The sequence below is a fragment of the Lepidochelys kempii genome, chromosome 1, assembly GCF_965140265.1.
Source record: "Lepidochelys kempii isolate rLepKem1 chromosome 1, rLepKem1.hap2, whole genome shotgun sequence".
Classification (NCBI taxonomy): domain Eukaryota; kingdom Metazoa; phylum Chordata; order Testudines; family Cheloniidae; genus Lepidochelys; species Lepidochelys kempii.
The window spans coordinates 176,789,804-176,813,026 of record NC_133256.1 but is presented as its reverse complement, the minus strand read 5'-3'; positions in this window follow the sequence as shown (position 1 = coordinate 176,813,026).

Sequence of the window (23,223 nt, the reverse complement as noted above, 5' to 3'; positions counted from 1 at the left end):
ATAAATGAGTTGGTTGTTGTTGCTGGCCCTCTGCACAGGGGTAAATTTTAACTCAGTAGTGTCCTTTTTATTTCTGTTGCAGGAAAGAAGGTAAAAATGAAAAGAGGCCTGAAGCAATAGTTGAAGTACCTCAATGTTTTCTCCCTCCCATTAAATGTAAACATCTATTTTTGAACTGTATTAGTTCTTAGAAAGAAAACTCATACCTACGAAACATAGAAAATACTGGCACTTTAGAGTGAGATTGAACAAGAGCTTTTAAAGTAAATCTAGTTCTGTTGTCAGTCCAGGCAACTAACAGCCTCTATCCACAGGACAGATGCTGCATGGACAATAGTCCTCATGCTGCCTGCTCTGTCACTACGCCTCAAGTCTGACCTGGAGGGAACATTCCGAGATGGAAGAGTGACATTTCTATTTGAACTTGTTTTTGTGCCTCTATCTGGGCATAAACATTGAATGTTCTAGAGACCATGTTACTTCCAGAAACAAGACCAGTGTGCAATATTCTTTTGAGAACCCTACAGTCAGCTAGCAAGGCATCACTGCTGAGAAATGCAAGGCTCTCACTCTCCCTCCCTTATGGTATAATCCAACAAGACAGGAAAATATGAGTAAGACAATGAAAGCCAGTTAAGATAACAAATCAAATTTTCATCCGTTACTATACCAGAACTATTAAAATGCCAAGACAATCAAATTTATTTTCACAAGGATTCATGATTTCCAAGAATATCTGCTAACAAACAATACCTTAATGCTTATTTTTCCTCTGTCAGTCTTTAATCAATACATTACTATTAAACATTATTTTGGATACTCAACTCCTATATTTAATTATGGATTTGTATAGATAACAAGAATGATCATTGTTATTTAAATAGCATGTGTTCTTAATTCTACGTATTTCAGATATGACAGAGGGATTGTTTTTATCATTTACTGCACTGTAGGTGTTCAGAGTGTTGGTTTATAATTGTCAATCTTTTCAATAATTGAATGACAAATAAGATTTATCTGACCATAGTCTGCATTGTTAGTCTGATGCCTGAACATTGATGGGTATGGTACAAGAACTTGAACAGAACAGAAACTGCACACAGCTGTGGTCAGAAAAAAGGAAGACATTCTGATGAATGCTTCACCGAGGTCCACTTTTGTATTCAAATATTACAATGATAGTTGGAGAGGAAAAAAAAATAAAAGCTAGATTTTGCAGCTGTGGCACACTCAGAACAAAATTAGTGATTTTGGGTGGCCAACCTGAAACACATTAATAAGTCCTGATTTTCAGAGGGTGGGTAATCCACACTTCCTGAAAATCGGGATCCTTTAAGATGTCTCAGGCTGAGGCATTCATGTAAAAATCAATCACCAGTCATTTTTTGAAATGTAGGCCTATACTCAAAGAAATAGGGACAGATTTCTAAAATTCACCTGTTTTGAAAGGGGAAACCTAACAGCACTTCATAATTGAACAAACTTTCAGGGAGAAAGTAGAGCTGTCTAAAGCAGTGGTTCTCAAACTAGGGCCGCCGCTTGTTCAGGGAAAGTCCCTGGTGGGCTGGGCTGGTTTGTTTACTTGCCACGTCTGCAAGTTCAGCTGATCACGGCTCCTGCTGTCCGCAGTTCACCGCTCCAGGCCAATGGGTGCTGTGGGAAGCGGCGCGGGCCAAGGGATATGATGGCCGCCTTCCCACAGCCCCCATTGGCCTGGAGCGGCGAACTGCGGTCAGTGGGAGCCACGATCGGCCAAACCCGCGGACATGGCATGTAAGCAAACTGGCCTGGCCTGCCAGGGGCTCTCTCTGAACAAGCGGCAGCCCCAGTTTGAGAACCACTGATCTAAAGGATTAAAAAGAAATATGCATTTACAGATCACGACCACATCTTCACTGAGTGCCTTTGTCGCTCTGTGTAGAAATCCTTATGTAGGCCTGGACACCACTACTACAAAAGTAGCAAGTATCTTATTACAGATGTGTGAGAGAATCTGTGCTGGTCATATCCACTTCAAATATATTTTTAAATGGCCAGAGAGTGATGGGGACATTTGAAATTACCAAGTACAAATGTCCAAGAATAATGTTCCTTGAGTAGCCTTCAGATATGTTCAACACCCTGTTCTCCACCACACAGACATGTAAATTCTTATTTTAATTTCCTGCCTTCTGTCCTTCTCTCTATCTACAGAACATCAAGAGCAGCCTGTCTGTTGTGCCACAGATATTGCCTTGATATGTCTTGTCTTTGATACGCAGCTAAGCCACCTATTTTCAATTCTCATGCAGAGGATACAACTATTCTACTCATATCATTGATTGCATCTGCTAGTTTTTCTTGCAGATTTAGAACAGTTGTTTTCACCTTAGTTGATCCTTTGCTCTTAATACAACATGTATTACTATTCTTCAATTATATCTAAGAGTAAACATGAAGCATCTTGAGGACATTAAAGGATGTAGATTGGGTTCTCAAATTAAAATGTCAGTTTCTACATATCTGGCAAGCCTTCTTGTTTAAAATGCTCAATTTCCTCCCCCACCCCAGCAAGATGAGGACACCTACATCATTGAAAATTTATGAAAACTGGTCAAATCATCATATTCCTGGAAATATTCCTGGTTATATAACTAAAAAGCAACATTTTCTCATTATGTTATATAAAGTAATAACCTACCCCAATTCACAAAGTAAACCGAATCGGTGTAAGAATTTTCAGATTATGAAATCGTAGCACACCAACATTTGGGAAAGTGACTAATCTTGAACTTTTTTCTAAACAAACTCAGGGCATGATATAGCTACTCAAAAGTCTGCAGCACGGTTAAAGAAATTTTTTTAAAAAAGAGCATTCATCTAAGCATATTAAATTGACATATATATATATAATCCATCCAGCTGTAAAAGCTGATAAGTCTTCAATAAATTACCCAAGCTGAATGAATTTTAAGTACCTATAGATGTTCCTAAAACCCCCCAGACCTCTTTGTACCTGGTTTGTTTGTGTAAAGAAGCATATCCTAGCTCCTGCATGGAGCACTAACAGAAATAATTGAATCTGATTGCTACTTTCAAGATAAATGCAGAACTCCCAAAATTCTCCCCTTTATGCAAACTGAAGCCTGTCTATTTTCTCAGGGTTTCCTGGGAGAGATTTTGGAGATATGATTGGGCCTTTTGTTTGCTTTTAAGACAAGTGGTATGTTTCTAGTCCATCATCATTTTAATTTTTCTTCTTTTATTAAAAAAAGACTTGTGATTAGTGCATTTTAAAATTAATCAAATATTAATAAAATTATCCATGTTATTTACAATCTTGACCATTTAAGACTTTTCCCTATCCTGCAGAAAAGCAGCATTTTTTTTTAAATTAAAAGGAGTTCATGTTATTCAGTGGATTTCAATCTGAACTGCACTAAATCTCGTGCAAGATGGAGCAACCTTGATGGGCCAGGACTGTAAAAGCAGTATAGTGAGTTATGGACTGTTTATGGGATGGAGGGAAGAGAAATCAAGCAAAAACAGTATATTTGAGTCGGATTATAATAAATGCACTACTGCATACAAAGACATCTTGGTCATTAAGGAAATTATGCACACATACAGCCTAGACAGGGTTGCAGGGAATTTATGGCTCCAAGGAAAACACCTCTATATATTATATCTTATTTGGGGAGGGAGGAGTCAAGGACAACAAAAGAAGAAATGCTTGAGCAGACTGGACATTCCATCCAGTAAAAGGCAATGTTATACTCCCAAGGGCAGTGGAATTTCAGAGCAATATTACACTCCTCCGCACTCCCAAATTGGTAGAAATGTGCAGGATGCCTAATCTTACATAATGGAGTTGAATAACCCAGTTATAAAAACCACATGTGCTTTACGTTTCTGCATTACAACATATGGTCAGTTTTAGTCACTTGTGCATATACACCCTCTGTGCACGTGCAGTTACAAATCTGTCTAAAAAGTCTAAACTTGATTCCCAATTATTTTTGAACACTGCTCATAACTTTTCATTTTCATATCACACTTTAGACATTTGTTTAAACATCTCCGAGTCAGAAATTTAGAAAATGGTTACCACAAAATGCAAAATCCATTAACAATCTTTCAGCAAAACACATCTTTTACTGCCATTGGTAGTCAGACAAAATAATATGCATACTGATAATATCTCATCTGCTAAGCAAGCGACTTTTTGGTATTATTTCTAGGAAAACAAAAAAAGAGTTGCTATACTTACAGTAAACCATAACACTCACTCTTGAGAGGCGATATTAAAGCTTACAGTCTCAGTAAATTGAAGCCAGTTGAGGATGAGATAGCACCTACAATCCAGTATTTCTAAGTACCATCAACAAAGAAAGCAACAACAAATATGCTGCTGTGGAAGGAGGAGGATCTTGTCATTAAAGCACAGGACTGGGAATCCAGAAGTCTAGGTTTTGCTACTGTTTTGCCACAAGGTCAGTGTATCTCTGCTCTCCCATCAGTACAAATCAAGATATACTTCCCTACCTCACAAAGATGTTCTGAGTATAAATTCATTGGGGTATTTCCTGAGCCAGTGTAAATTGGCATAGCCTCATTGACTTCAATAAAGCTATGACAACTTATGCCAGCTGAGGATCTGCCCAATTATTTGTGAGACTATCAATGCTACACTGAGAAATACTATAAACCCATCTCTAAATGAAGTTAGTAGGTAAGAAACAATCAGACATATCAATTTAACATATTGTCTATACCTATTATCCAATGAGACCTGGATTATCGGAGGACCTTCAGAAGATCAACGATGCACACAAAACTGCCATGATCAATGACTAGCTGAAACGACAATGTGGATATTGCATCCCTCCAAGAAACATGGCTAGCATCAAGCGGATCTCTCAAAGAAAAAAAGACTAGAGATTTTTCTGAGAAGGGAAAAATGCAGAAGAAACACGAGAACACAGAGTGGGATTCACCATCAAGAACTCACTTCTGGGGATGCTTGAGCCACCTACAAATGGATAAGAGAATGTTGGCACTACACTTGTTCATATCTGAGGGTCCAGTCAACCTTGTAAGTGCACATGCCCCAACATTCTTCTTGTCTTCAGACATCAAGGCCCAGTTCTAAGACCTGTTGAACACCAACCATCAGCAAGATTCTGAAACATGAATATGTTTTCCTGCTAGGGGACTTAAATGCAAGGATGGGAGCTGATAGTTAAGCATGGACCAACTGTCTTGGTCAACATGGAACTGGTAAGATGAATGAAAATGGTCAAACTGCTAGAATTCTGTTCATATTACGACCTCCATGTAACAAACTCATTCTTCCAGAGAAAGGCACAACACAAAGAATCTTGGAAACATCCCAGATCTGGCCACTGGCACCAACTGGATCTTATCATGAGGCATACCAATCTTAACATAAGCTTCATTACTCGCAGTTATCAAAGTGCTGATTGTATACCAGAGAGTGGTCTGTGTCACAGCAAGGTCAGACTACAAACACACACACACACACACACACACACACACACACACACACACACACAGATCTAAAGCAAAAGGATAAAAGGATGTCCTTGTATTAACGTTAGTGCCATAGCGGACCAAGAAGTCACAGCATTACAAGAACATACTACAAGCAGCTCTTGACACCAGTGATTGTGCCACAAGCACCCAGCTGAAGTGGTTGCAACTGAAGAACACAATCTACGATGCAGATCTGTCAGTATTTGGGAAGAAGGAAAAAAAAAAAAGACCGACTGGTTTGATGCATATTCCAGTGTGTTGATACCAGTCAGACAGACAAAATGCACAGCCCAAACAAACTACAAGAGAGACCCAAATGTAAAAAGCCTACAAGCATTGAGAGTGTTAGGAACCAAGGTGCTCAATACTGCACCAATGACTACTGGCTGCACTTATGTGAAAGCATCCATGTAGCAGCTGATGCAGGCAACATCAGAAACATGTATGATGGGATCAAGAAAGCCTTGGGTCCAACTTCAAAGACAACATCCCCATTGAAATCAACAACAGGGGAAACACTCAACTGCACCAAGCAGATGGCTCACTGGGTAGAACGCTATTTTAAGCTTTATTTTTGTGAAAATATTATTACAGATGAAACCATCAAAAGCCTGCCTGTTATGAACCAACTCCATGATGAAACAACCATTGAAGAGCTAAGCCTTGCCAGAGATGGCCCCCCCAGTGGAAAGCCTCCCAGAAAAGATTGTTACTGTCCAAGGTCATAAAACACAGAAATCCTATTCTATTGCAACATCTTCATGAGTTGCCTTAACCTAATTCCCCCCCAAGGAGTTCAGTCACAAATTTAATTAAAACACATTTTTTTAAATGAGCATCATCAGCACATAAGCATGTCCTCTGGAAGGGTGGCCAAAGCATGAAAAGGTGCTTTAGTGCATCTGGCATGTAAATATCTTGGGACACCAGCTACAACAGTGCCATGTGAATGCCTGTTCTCACTTTCAGGTGACACTGCAAATAAATATCTCCTATAAATGTAAACAAACTTGTTTCTCTTCATGGTTGGCTGCACAAGAAGTAGGACTGAGTGGACCTGTAGGCTTTAAAGTTTTACATGGTTATGTTTTTGAATGCAGTTATGTAACTGTGATAGATGAAGTGGGTGTAGCTCCCTTTTTTGGGCACCCAGCCAGCCAGCAGCTATAAAATCCCTCTAATTGCTCTACCTGTAAAGGGTTAAAAAGTCTCACTGCTATACATAGGTAAAAGGAAGTGAGCGGGTACCTGGCCAAAAGAGCCAATGGGAAGGCTAGAACTTTTTAAAATTGAAACAAAGACTTCCCTTTCGTCTGTCTGTTGTTGTTCTTCTGGGGAGCATTAAAGAGGACAGCAGCTATGCTGTAAGACAGGGATCGGCAACCTTTGGCACCTGACCGCCAGGGCAAGCCCCCTGGCGGGCCCGGCCAAGCCCCCTGGCGGGCCGGGCCAGGCCAGTTTGTTTACCTGCCGCATCAGCAGATTTGGCCAATCGCAGCTCCCACTGGCCGTGGTTCACCGCTCCAGGCCAATGGGGGCTGCGGGAAGCAGCGGCCATCACATCCCTCGGCCCATGTCGCTTCCCGCGGTGCAGGGAAGCAGTGCGGGAATCATACCTAGAAACTACTTATTTAAAACCCCAGATATGTAAGTAGATCAAGAAATGCCTAGGAAGACATGATTAGGTTTATTCCTTTTATTTCGTTATGGCTTGTGGATTCCTCTGTTAATCCCAGGTGCTTTTGTCTTGCTTTTAACCTTTAAGATGGACCTCAAGAAAGCTATTCTTAGTGCTTAATTCTTGTAGTTGCTCTTTTAAAATCTAGCAATAGCCTGAGTTCCCAGAGGTACTGTCTCTCTTTTTTTAAAAATTAATCAAATTTACTCTTTTTAAAAACAGGATTGGATTTGTGTGTCTTAAGTGGTTTGTGCACATGTTGTTTAATTAGTTGGTGCCAACAGCTCTCCCCCCTCCTTTTCTTTCTCAGCTCTTCTCCGGAGCTGTGGGGAAGGGTGAAAGGGCTTGAGGGTACCCTACAGGAAGGAATACCCAAATGTGCTTTCCTGGGCTCTCAAAGGGGTTTTGCACTTGCGTGGTGGCAGCATCTACCAATCCAAGGTCAGAAAAAAAGCTGTAACCGTGGGAGTTTAAATACAAGCCTGGAGTGGCCAGTATTATTTTTCAGAATGCTTGCGGGCCCCCATCTTCTGCACTCAAAGTGCCAAAGTGGGGAATTAACCTTAACAACAACAACAAAAATCTACGTTTGTAAGTTACACTTTCATGATAAAGAGATCACACCACAGTACTTGCATGAGGTGAATTGAAAAATAATATTTCTTTTATCACTTTTATGCAAATATTTGTTATAAAAATATAAAGTAAGCACTTTGTATTCTGTGTTGTAATTGAAATAGGTATATTTGAAAATGTAGAAAAAATCCACAAAGATTTAATAAATTTCAATTGGTATTCTATTGTTTAACAATGCGATTAAAACTGATTTTTTTAATCAAAATTCATTTTTTAATTAATCCCATGAGTTAACTGTGATTAATCAACAACCCTAATTTTAATATGTCACAGGTCAGCCAGAAGATGTATTCCAAAATTGGACTAAGAATGTCTTTTTTGCCGTTTATTGCCTCGTAAGTACTAAAATGTAAGTTTCTAGTAAGCAGCCTATTGGTCTGAAATATCTTTTAATGTTATATATTTCATATTGCATTAAGACCTATGCATTATTTGCGTATCCATTTTAACTTCGATACAAACAAAATTGCATCTACAACCACCACTGCTACCATTCTTCCCTCCCAGAGATCCGATTATACTGATAGAAAGGTACAGCAAAGGGTCATATCCAGAATAACAGAATTGGCTCAGCTATCCACCCTAAAAGGTAAATATTTCATGGATTGTATGAATACTGTAATGTTTATAGAAAGGATGCAGCTAGTCACAGGTCATACAAACAAGCTCTCCTGAACGCTGCTAATCCTAATGTGTCAGGGTTTTCTCATCCCTAACCACAGCATTAATTTTCAGGAATCAAGAGCTTAGACATTTGCAGAAGCAGGATTTTTATCTCCAGTCCAAGCATAATGTAATACTTCCTGTATAATTAGGCTCTCTCCTGTGGAGAATATCTTGTCTTTTACTGGAAGGGTGAGACCTCATACTTCATTTCTCAGCCAAGAGCCATGTTAGTGTGTCAGGCTAGCCATGGCATATTAAGTATATTAGTTATAGAGTTGCATTACTTCACACAGGTGGCTATGTTCCAACACTACTATAGGTATGGACTCTAGGTCTCTCCATTCAATTTAGGCCATCCTGCTAAACCAAAGGGGAGGATATATTGACTGGGAAGATGTCACACAACTCGTTACACATGCACATTGAGTTCCCAAAGTTTGTCCACTGATCCTGATCTTGCAACACTTACAGTAATTATCCTTGAAGGCGATAGGACATTTACATGAGTAATTATGCAAGATTGGGCCCCTAGTAGCAATGAGGAACAATTATCTCTACTAGTAGGATGTGGAAGGAGGGGAGTGCAATTAAGACAAAGGCATAGAAGGTTAGATCTAGCCTTGTGCAGCAGTACCTTTCATTTGCCCTGAGAAGCAGTCATGGAGTTCCTGAAGCTGCAGTTTGTGGAAACTGGCAGCAGCAGTGCCAATTACAAATAGATGTTTCTCTTTGCACCATTCATTTAGTGCTTAAAAGGTGGCTTATACCGATCATCTTTCAATGGAAAAGAAAAAATAGTACAGCTGTAGAGAAATGATACGCCAATTACATATCCTACAAAATAGAGGACAAATAAACCAGCACACCTGTCCAATTTTTTCCACTTAACACTTCATAGACATGCCTAGTTTCTTAAGTATAATCACTAGAAATGGCTTGCCAGAGGTGTTGTAATGGTGCTCACGCCAACATGGGAAAACCCTGTTAAAGACACATCTGATGTCTCTAAACAAAGCTCACTGTTGCAATGATCATTGTTTTGCTTCTGATAGTTTATAGAATCAAAGCTTTATAGACCTGTTAGTATTTTCTAAATAAATAAGTAGTAAAGGTACCTTTTCAGAGGTGCATCTTGTGGCATAAACAAAAAAAAAAGCGGTCTGCGAGAAAAGTGCTCTGGAAAAGAGACATGTTTGCATATATGTAAATAGCTAATATTAAGTATGCCAGTAGATGGCACTCAAGAATATGCGGAATTCTGCACAGGTTTTTTAGACCCAATAAGAGGATGAGTTGTGCACAGCAAATGGTCTCCAGTGTGCAGTTCTTTAAATGAATCCTAGAATTAAAAGGATAGAGAAGGGAAGTCTGAAGTTTCTAACCCCAATAACTGCAAACAAAGTGACATACTTATTGCATGTATTGTGGTTTTCAATCCTTTAAGCCAGAGTTAGAACTTACACTTTTACGACCCCACTAAAAATATCAGGCTAAATCCTCAGGCCCTAGGTAAGGAAAATGTGACTTAAAGCTACCTTAAGGCAGCAGCTGAAGTTTCTCCTGTTGTAGGAGACATTCTAAGGTGGGGAATATGTAGGGATAGGGGGATACCGAGGCAGTGTTAATGATCTTGGATGGCTATATGGCTCCCTGAAAGATGCTATGTGCTGATGAGTTACAGCATCCCAAAAATCTAGTTGTTAAAACAACCTATTCTCCCCACTCCTAGGTGTGTCAAACACAGCTCTGATGTGTCTGAGGTCCATCGTTCAAAAATGCAACAGTTGTAGAACAACTGACTGTGGGGGGCAGAAGGGGAAGAGGGGCATCATGCTCTTCAGCAGAGAATCAGAAATCATCAGAATTTAATACAGAAGCTAATACTTCTACCAATATAAATCATAATAAAGAAACTGTTTTAGAAAGCTCTGGGATGTAGGATGTCGGACATTTTCAGTGAGTAAATTTAGCCATATAACTCCCACTGAGCTCAATGGGAGTCACGTGGACAAATGTCCATACATCTCATTGAAAATGAACTTCTGCTTGGCTGGCAAAGAGTTATGATTTTGAATTTCAAATGGTAGAAAGAGGGAGGGAAAAATGCCATTTTCAACGGCAACTATCACACCAGAATGTCAACTGGAATCTTGCAAATCTTAGGCAGCATTTGTTGACAAATTTGCTTTTAGCATTTGTACCCTTCAAGTGGTATGCCAAAATAATGAGCGTTTGTGAGGTACAAATAATTACAGAGGAATCACAGCTTTTTGAAAGAATTTTAAAACTAATTTTCCATGAAAATAAATATATTTATTACATGATAGGTTACATATTGTAAAGATTATCAGGATGTTCCCTTTCAATTGAAATCGACAGCAAATTCACTGCTGATTTAATTGCTAGTTGTATGGAATGTACAGCAATTAGCTGTTCATGCTTCTATTTGTGTTTTGTTTTGTGACATCCCTTTTATGTGATACTTCTCTTTCATTTAGAGAGGATGTCTGTGTCCTGTTCTGTTCAGCTACAGCTGAGACTCAAATGTCTGACATTTGTTTTCCTGCAACATCTGTAGGAGCAGTTTTTGACACTGCAGTTTTTATTTGTGTTCACAACAAATATACCGATAAGTTTGAAATCTAAATATGAATTTTGCACACTTACTCAGATGGTTAAAGCTATTTTTCCAGCATGAAAATGAAGCACTTAAGTTGTACAACTGTATGTTCTTTGAAGTGCATGTGTCTAATGCACATTGTATTATTTTAACACAAATATACTATTAATGAAAAAATCATATCTAGTAATAGATTTAAGAAATACTAAAAACACATTAAGATGGTCAGCCATGCAGTTGACTAGACTGTCTTCACATTCATAACACTATCATTTTGAATATAATGGTCAAGCTACATATAGTAAAAACTAAATAGTGTCAGATTGTTCAGCATCATTATAATTCGTCGATTTTATTTAAATTTTGTAGTAGGGGAGAAATTATAAAAGTGTTTTAAAAGCTAACTTTGCTATTTCACATACAAGTACAGGAGACTGAGCTTGATATCCCACAAAGCAGCTTTAATAATTTTAAATATCTAATGTATAAGGCATGACAAAAATAGTTTCTTGATACATGATAGCATCTTTTTTCAAGTTCAAGGCAATCAAAAAAAGAGACAACACTTGACTGGTAACAGAAGCAATGCATAAAAATTGCAGTAGCTGCCATTAAAACGTTAGGATTTAGCCACAGTGGCAGAGATAACAGGCATTGCATCTTTTGGATACAGGGAAATAGTGCAGTAACTCAGATCCCACTATGTGCTAACTGTTGGGAAGTGCTGCCCATGATAGATGAATACACTGAGTTCATCCCTTCTGAAAATGTATGTTGTTGCAATTCAGAAACAGTAATAGGAGCATTGAGTTAAATCCTACCCTCTAAGCCCTCAAAGTTGAGGTCAAAATTTGAACCATTTATATTTTTATGTTGTTCCTTCAGTTCTCCATTAAAATAGATGTTCTGAACATCAAGTCTCATTCTCCACCTCCTTGCATTTTGTGCAGTCTTTTACCCCATAGAAAGTGAGTGAAAAAGAGAGTATGTTAAATACCACCAACGCAGAATTCTCCAATCACGGTGATGGCAATTTACACCCACTTTTTGCAAGTACAAAGGGCTACACAAGATGCAATGCAGTGAAGAGTCAGGCCCCACAGGTTTTTAAACTAATTACACCACACAGTCTGCAACCTTTTCACTGTTTACAGCAAAGGAAGGCAGATTCTGAAAGGAGACTCCAAAGAAAGAGAACCAGAAAAAAAGTCATTTATAAATACTATCCACTTCAATATTTCCTATTTAATAAAAATACAGAGAAAGAAGAAAAAGATTAAAACCACCATCCTGAGTTATTATTTAAGGTTTCAGTGTGAGAAAACAGAAAAAAAAAGTTAAGTAAAGATACAAGTTGGAAAAACAGATTTAGCTATAGCAAGGTAGACAATTGTCTAAAGAGCAAATCAGTTATTGGCTGTATGAACTTCTGGACAGAGCAACATGCACACAGTTCTACTAAACTGCTGACAACCTGCATGTTCAAAGAAAATGGTTATTTCAGAGTGAACTATGAAGCACACAAGTACTTTCACTTAAATTTGAATAGAATTCCAGATATATTCTTAGAACATGATCATACCACATATTCAGTGGCATGCAACTTTAGATCAAAGCCATGCTTTCATTTCTAATCAGAAGCTTTATTATAACAAGTCATTTCATTTCCCCCCACCAAGTCTTACAGCAAAAATACCAGTCCAGAGAAGTGAAATGTTATCTTAAGAAGTGACTGATAATATGGAAGTATACAGTAGAGCAGACTTGAAATTCTCTTCTGTGAAAAAGAATTTGAGTGAAGCAAATTAATTTATTGTAATTTTAGTGGCGGCACCATGAACATGAATGAAATAAATTATCTTCACTTTACACTGCATTTCAGGTGCCATACAGTTTTTGAATATCAGAACAGCAAAAGTGGAGGGTGAATTCTAAAATTTTAAAGGCCAGTTGGGATCATTTTGATCATGTAGGTTGGCCTCCCTCATAAACATGTCTTAGAATTTCTCACAGAAAGGCACATCACCTACAGTGAAACATTGTTACTGGATTTTCAAAGAAAAAAGCCCCCCAAAACTGTGCCATCTCAAAGGAGATATATTTTAAAAGGAAGAGACAAATAAGTATATATAGGATGAGTTCCTATGTTGTGGAGCATCTCCCTTAGATGGGCATGTTGCGTTTCTTCTGCTTTTTTTATTCTTCTTTCCTGCTGGGCCTAAAGTAATTCTTTTATATCACAATTGTAGAATATTTTGATTTTCTGACCAATAGCTCCACATACATTACTTGTATTTCAGTTTGAGCTGATTTCAAAACACTGATCTACTACCCCCATGAGACCAGCTAACTTCATTTATTACTATATGTTTAGAAGCTATATTCTTGCAGAAGACATAATAGAATGAAGTTTGACTTGAAATTAAATATTCCTTATCAGTTATTCCAGTGGATTTTCCTGTTTGAGAGTTGATGAAGGAAGTGGGTTGTATTTAACAAGGAAGTGCCTGAACAACTTATAGACCAGATCATATAGGGCAATTGGAAATTATTATTTTTCTCTTTTATGCTTTTTGGCTTCAGAGAAGTAGTCAGTGACAATTCAGTTATTGACTTCATATAGCTATAGACATCATATATGAAAGATGGAGAGGGGAGAAATGTTTCTCTGTCTAAAAAACTCAAGGCAAACCAGATTCCTAAAGACTGCTACACAGCAAGGGTCCAGCCCCTAGATACCATATAATCTTACCATTATAAAATTTGGCTGTCAGTTATCAAAGTTTCCATTTTAAGCCTGCTAAGCAGCCCTTATTTGAGGCTTCCATAAATCCATTTTAATTGTGAGATAAGTCTCCATTTGTAATGCCATTACTTCACCCACCTCCCAACCACTTTAAGACAGAGGAGTGCTGTGTATTCTCCATAGTACATGAGCAGATACTGATGGTGTGTAATCCCTATTAATGAATCCTGGACACTTAATTCCCCACAGAAGACATTGAAAACATGCCCTACTGTATCTGTCATCTAAGGATGCACCCACATACCCTATTGGCACATGCCATGTATCCTCATGCTTTGTTTTTCTACCACTGAAATAACATGTCTGACTGCAAGAGAACCTAAGATTTTTCTAACCAGTGCACTTTTATAGATCTGAGAAGGCCTAGTGTATCCTTCTATAATGAAAAATAAACTAAAACTTTAGAAATAATATAAGTAGTCTAGGCTTGACTCATAAGCTGTATACTGAAGACTAACTAAAGCTAAAAGCATAGATTTTTTTTTTAAAAGAGCTTTCTAGATACCGTGCAAAACAAACAAACACACACCACATTTCCTCCACCACCTCCCATCCACTGCACACATTTTTCTGGATCCTTAAGTCCATCTCAGAATAAGCCCAAAGGCATTTGGCCAATTTATTCATAGAAGATACGCTGAAATTGAATGGATTCTATCAGATTCACTTCTGCTCCAAGAAACCAGGTAAGCAAAAAGGATTTCAGGATTCTGAGGCAGAAAACATTTTAAGGAATTGGTGATATGCCAGATTAAATAGGCTTGTGTAGGTCATTTTCTAAGTATATAAGCTCATCAATGAACATTGACTTTTTGTCTAATTCTCATCACTACTGAGTTTATATAGGCTGTATCTCAAAAATAATAGTACTCAAAATTAGTTCTCATTAAAGTTGAGACTATTCTTAAATTAGTAGTAGCTTGCTTCAATTTTGTGCCTGAACTGACTCAAAGCTTTTTCTGAACTATTTTGCTCACTGGGTAACTGAACTTTTTCAGGCTAAGGTCAATGGCAGTTAAGTTCCAATCTTTGTGCTCATAGGTCAGGATTTGGCAAGTCACATGATATTTCTCTATTATGCCTGGACTGGTTGAGCCAATCCCCATATAATCAGAAGAGTCTGCCAAAATCAGCACAAGCTATTTTCAATTGATTTTACAGACAGAAAATGGATTTCATTTGAGAAATCTGATCCAGTTGGATACATTAAGGGAAAAATAATTTTCTCCAATTTATAGCCCATATTTGACACTGGCAAAAAGTGACTTATTACATTTCTCTTCTGTAACTAGTTTGGGAATCATCTTATTCTTTATCTGACCTGATGTAAGTGACTCCGAGTTTTACAAGAGGAAATGTATTTATTTCAGCAGGAATGAGAGTTCTCAAGTTGCAGCACAGAGTATTTTTCCTGGATAAAGTCCTACACTAAGAGGTAGTAAAAGTCTTTCTGGAATCCCCTCATTTACTGCCTGGGAAAATGATGTATATATGGTAATAGCCTCTTTGCATATTGTAACCTATTATATTAAGATTTAAATTTAAAATTACCACACAGATACATGGTTAACAAACATTCCATAGTATATGAACGTCCTTAAACTTGAACTTTAAGAACTTTGAGTCATGGCTATCAGTCTCACTTTTAACTCTCAGGTACTTTCAGCTTTCAAGTGTAACAGTAAGTTTATGGAATTCCATCTTAAGCTGTTTTATACTGAACTAAAATTATGTTTTACACAGATATAATTAAACTGTTTGGTTGACAGTTTTAACAAATCCAGGCTGAGGATCTTGGAAAAGAAATTCCTAGGATGAAATCCAAGGCTTACTGAAGTCAAAGGCAAAACTTCCCTTTACTTCAGTGGAGCCAGGATTCTCCCCTTCCCCATCATGGAATTAAATCAGTACACAGACCACGTTGTTCCAGTTACCAGCATCTTAAAAAAATTCTGTTTTCTTTAAAGATCCAAGCTATCTGTTTCTAGAATCCTTTCAATGTGTACATATGGGGTGTGTGTGTGGGGGGGCGGGGAGTGACATCTCTTCATAAAACCTTATAGATTATGACAAATTTAATAAGTTACTCAGAACCCATTGACCTCCAGAGAGGTACCAGGAAGACCACCCTCATCATTGATCATATTTCCAGCGGCCATGGAACATTTTGCACACACTCAATCTATCAGAAAATATGGTATTTGTGAATAAATGCAAGTCTAGAAAACCAAGTTGTGCAATGAGAGGAGATTTTAAATGAGAATGATGGACCTCCTCATCCCTATGCTTTGTATTAGGAATGTAAAGAGAAGTCACAGGCTTTTGGTGCCAATTGTAGCAAAATCTTAAATACTAGTACTTGACATAAGTGTTCAAATATATTTACTATGAAAAACACAGAGCTAGTTTCTCATCTTGTGTGAATTAGCAAAAAGATCAACGTAGCTATGCCAGTTTATACCAGTTCAGAATCTGGTTCTGATTCTGTTGGACAAAAACACCTGATAAAATATAGTAGGGCATATTACCTCCCATTTGCAACAATTAAAGGATTAGGCACATAGTGTGCCTATAAGGAAAAGACTTATATATGAGAATATGGACATGATATCACTAACCTGGATGGCTAGAATCATATGGGTAAAAGTGATCATATTCCCATATATTACATTCTTTAAATAAACCAAAAAACAAACAAACAAACCACACTTGCAATAGAAACATGTGCCAAGCTTTTAGAAGAATAACAATTAGATATAATCTCAACTTCCTCTAGGCAACACTGATCTCAATTCTTATAAAAATGAGGAGTGGGGGGAAACTTCTCTATTTTTTCCTAGCCTGTTAATTAAAGGGGAGAAAGTGATGATGCAAGTATATTGCACAATGTTGATAAGATGCCAATATTTACTTATATACAATTTAAACATTTCACCCCCCCTCTGAAAATAGAGGGATTCACTAGACCAGTTCCAGACTGACAAGGCGATAAATTCTAGAAGCACTAAAGGCATAATTTTATGACTATACGCTAAACTTATTAAAATGAATATGGAAGACAACTGTAATTACACAAATAAATGGGAAGAGGATTTAGGAAAGGAAATTCTCTTAGAGCTTTTAGTGTCTTGTTTAGCAGAGGGTGGCGGATTCTTGTGTGTGTGCAACAATTTAAAAAATTAAGTTACTATTTTGATGGTACTCGCACCCTCTCCTTTAAAGAAAGGCTACAAAGATGTGTTCAGTGAAGGTAGGGGAGCATGGAATAAAAGGTATCCATATTTGATGGGAACATCCCAGAGGACAGGACTGTAAGGATTTTAAAGGGGGAGAGAGTAAGTAAAACCCTACCTTATCCTAGGTTATCATAACTATGTACACTGTTGTGATCAATAAAACAAATATTACAATAAGTAAATGTTTCCTTTAACCGCAGCACCATCTAGTGAGAGCCACACATTTGAATCAATCTTCTGAAGCTATCACTGACTTTTTTACAGGATTAAGCCATACTCATCAGGAATAGTGTCAGACCCATTAGCACCTTCCACAACAGCCATTCCACTCAAATACATAAGGAAGAGCTTTAACATGGAGTGGCTATAACCAGTTGTAGCGAAGCAGGGGCCACATCATTTGTTTAGCACTGGCTACCTGCCTACTAGGAATATCTACCTGCAAACCACACAGTTGCTGCCTGAGAACTTATCTTTAAGTTTATAAAACCTAACAGAGCCCAAAGAATAGGGACCATGGATGACCAGATAGGGAAGCATGTGTCAAAGTCAGAGAGGCTAGGGAGCAGGTCCAGCCATTTATAGAGAAGAACTTGAAGTGGTTGAGGGTGGTGAAATGGTGGCTACTCAAGAAGTTGATTGGAAAGATGAGCATCAAGTGGAATATAGAGGATTGCCCTCCTTCTACTCAAGTCCTAGTAGTTAGGAGGAGAAAGACTAACACTGTGTGATGAAGTGAGAATGTTCATAATGTTTTCTCTGAATACTGTGTGCATTTCAGTTTTCCCCTATGTATTTCTCACATATCTAGGTGTTGAATTAAGGGCTTGTGATTGTTGCAGAAACCCCTAGAGGGCAGCTGGGACTGCGGCCTGGATGCCTGAGCACAGAGAATGACTGACACATTGTATCCTGGCCCTCTCCTCTGCAAAGAGCAAGCCGAAGGTTTTGAAGAACAAAGAGAGCAGGTGACCTGTGTGACATTGCACTCCATATGTTTTATGAAAATATGCTTATAAATGTGAATATAATTAACTGGAATATGCTTTATATAAAAGGTCTCTGATAAGATATCATTAAAAAGCTTATAATCTCCTGAGTGTGTTCATCCTATTTGTATGAACGTATCATTCTTGGATCTGAAGCTAGGAGCATGAAGTATTACTCTGAAGTCCTATTGTAATTATGCAAAGTGTGGGACATTAATGGTGGCTTAGGATCTTGATGGCTCCCATTAACTAGAACAATTGGTTGTAAATGGCTCTGTTGACTTGTAAGCCTTCCTGTGTTCCTGAGTCAGTCCAGAAAGATTTCAGAGTAACAGCCGTGTTAGTCTGTATTCACAAAAAGAAAAGGAGTACTTGTGGCACCTAAGAGACTAACCAATTTATTAGAGCATAAGCTTTCGTGAGCTACAGCTCACTTAATGGAGGCTTGGGGTCTCACAGGACATGTGACCATGTCACCTGGTACTGGAGTCCATCTTAAACCTGGTGTTTTTCCATTTAGAAGGAGAGGTGGGGACCCAGAGAGACAAGATTCCCACCTTGTGCCAAATTTATGAGAGGGGGTGGAACAGAACAAAGAGGGCTGCCAGTCATGGGAAATCCCCTAGTTACCACCTCAGCAGAAACAAGAACTGTACCAAGGGAACGGATTGGACCCAGACTAGAAAGGAGTCTACTCTGTGAAAGAAGCTTATTGGAACATCTGAAAGGGTGACATTTACCTGTATTCAGTTTCTTAATGCATTAGGCTTAGACTTGCGTGTTTTATTTTATTTTGCTTGGTACCTTACTTTGGTCTGTATGTTACTTGAAACCACTTAAATCCTACTTTTTATACTTAATAAAAGTGATTTTATTAATTTACCCAGAGTAAGTGATTAGTACCTAGAGGAGCAAACAGCTGTGATCTCTCTCTATCAGTGTTATACAGGGCGGTCAATTTATGAGTTTACCCTGTATAAGCTTTATACAGAGTAAAACTGATTTATTTGGGGGTTGGATCCCATTGGAAACTGGGTGTCTGGGTGCTGGAGACAGGTGACTTGCTGAGCAGTTTTTGGTTAAAGCCTGCAGCTTCGGGGGCATGGACCAGACCTGGGTCTGTGTTGCAGCAGACTAGCATGTCTGGCTCAACAAGGAAGGGTTCTGGAGTCCCAAGCTGGCAGTGGAAAACAGACTTAGAGGTAATATCAGCACCTCCGGTGACCGAACCCGTCACAACCTGTTTACCCAGGAAAGACACAAATCCTGGAGGCAGGGCATCTGGGTATGACTGAGGCTGGTGGGAACCGGTTAGTCTCCTGCTTCGGGACTCAGGGGTAGAGCCCAGGACTCTGTATCTCCCCAAGATGGAATTTGCTGTAACTTCCTGCTTTCTGTACTAACAAGATCTGGTCTAGTGCTGTGTTCCCATCGACTAATAAACCCTTCTGTTTTACAGTGCTGGCTCAGAGTCACTGCTGACTGCGAAGGCCCTTTGGGGGAGTGCAAGGCTTCCTCAGCTGTCCCATCCAAGCAGACTCACTGCAGGAAGCTCACTGTGAACTGGGGTGCTGAACACTCTGAGGTCAGATTCAGGAAGTGCTGAAGCCCTGGTGACACACACTGCACTGGAGTCCTGACTGATTTCACTGGGAGTGGTTTCAGACACAGGCGCTGACTTTTCAAAGCACCTGGGGATGCTCCACCCCTGGATCTATCCCAGGCCCTGCCCCACTCATCCTTTCCCCTAAGGCCCCACCCCACCTCTTTCCATCCAGTTCCACCCCCTCCACCAAGTGTGCCTTGCTCCTCCCCCCAGCTTCCTGCACCCCTCAGAACAGCTGTTCACAGGTGGCAGGAGGCACAGGGAGGGAAGGGGAGGCGCTGATCCGCGGGGCCTGCCAGTGGATGAGAGGCACTGGGGGTTGGGGAGGAGCTGATGGAGGGCTACTGGTTGCTGCTCAGTACCCACCATTTCCCCCCCCTGCACCATTTTACCCCCAGAGTCAGCACCTATGGTTTCAGAGCATTGAGACTGACTTAGAATCATAGAATATCAGGGTTGGAAGGGACCCCTGAAGGTCATCTAGTCCAACCCCCTGCTCAAAGCAGGACCAATTCCCAGTTAAATCATCCCAGCCAGGGCTTTGTCAAGCCTGACCTTAAAAACCTCTAAGGAAGGAGATTCTACCACCTCCCTAGGTAACGCATTCCAGTGTTTCACCACCCTCTTAGTGAAAAAGTTTTTCCTAATATCCAATCTAAACCTCCCCCACTGCAACTTGAGACCATTACTCCTCGTTCTGTCATCTGCTACTATTGAGAACAGTCTAGAGCCATCCTCTTTGGAACCCCCTTTCAGGTAGTTGAAAGCAGCTATCAAATCCCCCCTCATTCTTCTTCAGTGTCTTTGAGTGAGGACCTTCCACTTTAATGTTATTTCCCACACCGGAGCACACTCAAAGTACCCAGGCTGCTGGAAATATTGGGAATGGCAGGGGAGAAGCCAGGGAATTGATCTGAGTGTGGCTGTTTGAAGTTAATTTTTTTCAGTCTCCCCTTAATACAACTGGCTTAATGTCCTCAACTGAGGTGACAGAGCACAGCCAAATCCGCCTCCCCTCTCTCCCAGCCCCTCATCTCAGTAGCACCACAATTGAATTATTTGTTTGGCCAAGGCAAAAAAGTGTTTGCCACGGCGGTATGAGGGATCCTTATGAGTGAAGTACTGTTTGTAGCATAAATCCAAGCAACAGTGGGGATCATTTAATTTGTGAAAATGGGGAACACACCTCCACTAATTACTTTGCATCATTAGCAGTGAACACTCCTATTTTCTTGTGAGGAATTTGTGGTTGGTTCAATAATTCAATCTGGATTCCAATACCATATGTCAAGGTTCCTTCCCCACTCTGAACTTTAGGGTACAGATGTGGAGACCTGCATGAAAACCTCCTAAGCTTATCTTTACCAGCTTAGGTTAAAACTTCCCCAGGGTACAAACTATTTTACTTTTGCCCTTGGACTTTCGCTGCCACCACCAAATGTCTAACCGGTATTATTTTATTAGGAAAGAGTCCGTTTGGAAAGGTCTTTCCCCCCAAAAAATCCTCCCGAACATTACCCCCCCTTTCCTGGGGAAGGTTTGATAAATATCCTCACCAATTTGCATAGGTGAACACAGACCCACACCCTTGGATCTTAAGAACAATGAAAAAGCATTCAGTTTCTTAAAAGAAGAATTTTAATAGAAGAAAAAATAAAAATCACCTCTGTAAAATCAGGATGGTAAATAGCTTAAAGGGTAATTAGATCCAAAACAGAGAATCCCTCTGGGCAAAACCTTAAATTACAAAAAGACACAAAAACAGGAATATCCACTCCATTCAGCACAGCTTATTTTCTCAGCCATTTAAACAAACAGAATCTAACGCATATCTAGCTAGATTACTTACTAAGTTCTAAGACTCCATTCCTCCTGTGTTCCCGGCAAAAGCGTCACACAGACAGAGAGAGAGGCTTTGTTTCTCCCTCCCCCCAGCTTTTGAAAGTACCTTGTCTCCTCATTGGTCATTGTGGTCAGGTGCCAGTGAGGTTATCCTAGCTTCTTAACCCTTTACAGGTGAAAGGGTATTTCCTCTGGCCAGGAGGGATTTTAAAGGTGTTTACCCTTCCCTTTATATTTATGACACCATACTTGACCCCTAACTCTACAAGGGGATAAAACAAAATCGTGGACCCACCAAATGCCTCCTCATTTTAGTAGGTTCTAAATCTGGATCCAGATGCATATTTGCAGCAGACGCCCAACTTCAGTGCAGAAAGCTCTACCTCAGCCCTTACTGTAAGAGTCTTGAAGATGGTGCATTTGCAATAGACAAAGTTACCAGGAAAGAGCCTTCACTACCCTAATACAAAAAAGAGTCAGCTGGATGTCACTTGTTCTGTAACATGAGGGATGAATACTTCCTCATTCACCGTTGAACTTCTACTTGAAATGTGTCACTAATTTGGGAGAAGGAAAAAGGAAATAAAATGAAGCAGCAGCTTATGTTTCAGGCAAATGCTGAAGCAACATCTCCTTTTATGGGCTCATTAAGAGCTGTGTGTGTAAAGAAAGTATCTTCTGTGGGTCACCATAAAACTGCCCCCTTTTGTGTCAATGAAATGGACTCTGAAGACGCAAGGCTCCAGTTCAAAATAATTCATGTTGGTCTCATTTTAATTTAAATTTATATATGAACTGGGGGGTGAGGGGGAAAATCACAGAAGTGAAATAATTCATAGACAGCCAAGAGAAATAATGTTTTGATTTTAATTCATCCTCCTTATTCCTAGCATGCCAATCCACTGCACTGTTTGCAATGAGAGCTGTTCCCTGAAACCATGATCAAACAAAAGTCAACTTGCTGAGAACAGAACTGGGACTGAAAAACTGCAGCTCAGCTCAGATAAAGTAGAATCAAGAAGGCTACACACAGTCTTGCATAAAGCTGGAAATAACCAAAAACAAACAGATTCCTGACGAAGTTATGTTAAACAAAGTCTGGGGTAAGAAAGATTCCAAGACACTGCCAGTATAAACAACCACTGACTGAACCCAGGATACCTAGAATGAAAACTCATTAAGTACAAATTTGCAACATGTGGCTCAGAGGAGGAATGCAACTTTGCTTTATAATACTGTACATAGCTGAAACCACTTAGCTAGTGCTAAACTTTGGGATGTTGCTTAGTTTGCGCTAGGGTTGGTGTTCAAAGAGCAGTCTTTAGAACTATTCTGATTATGGAATACTTACTCATATTGGTGAGCCCTTACTCATGTCTATAGCTCCATGAACTCCATGAGACTCCGTGTAAGGGTAAGTGCTCACGCTGGTGAGCAAAGTTCCACATTTGGGTCCTAATTCTCAGTTCTACAGTCACTTTTCCAAACATCTTCATAATATAAAAGCTAAAGAAATAGTCTAACATAAGGGTTCTCAAACTTCTTAGCACTGCATTCCTCTTCTAACCACAAAAATTACTACACAACCCCAGGAGGGGGACCAAAGCCT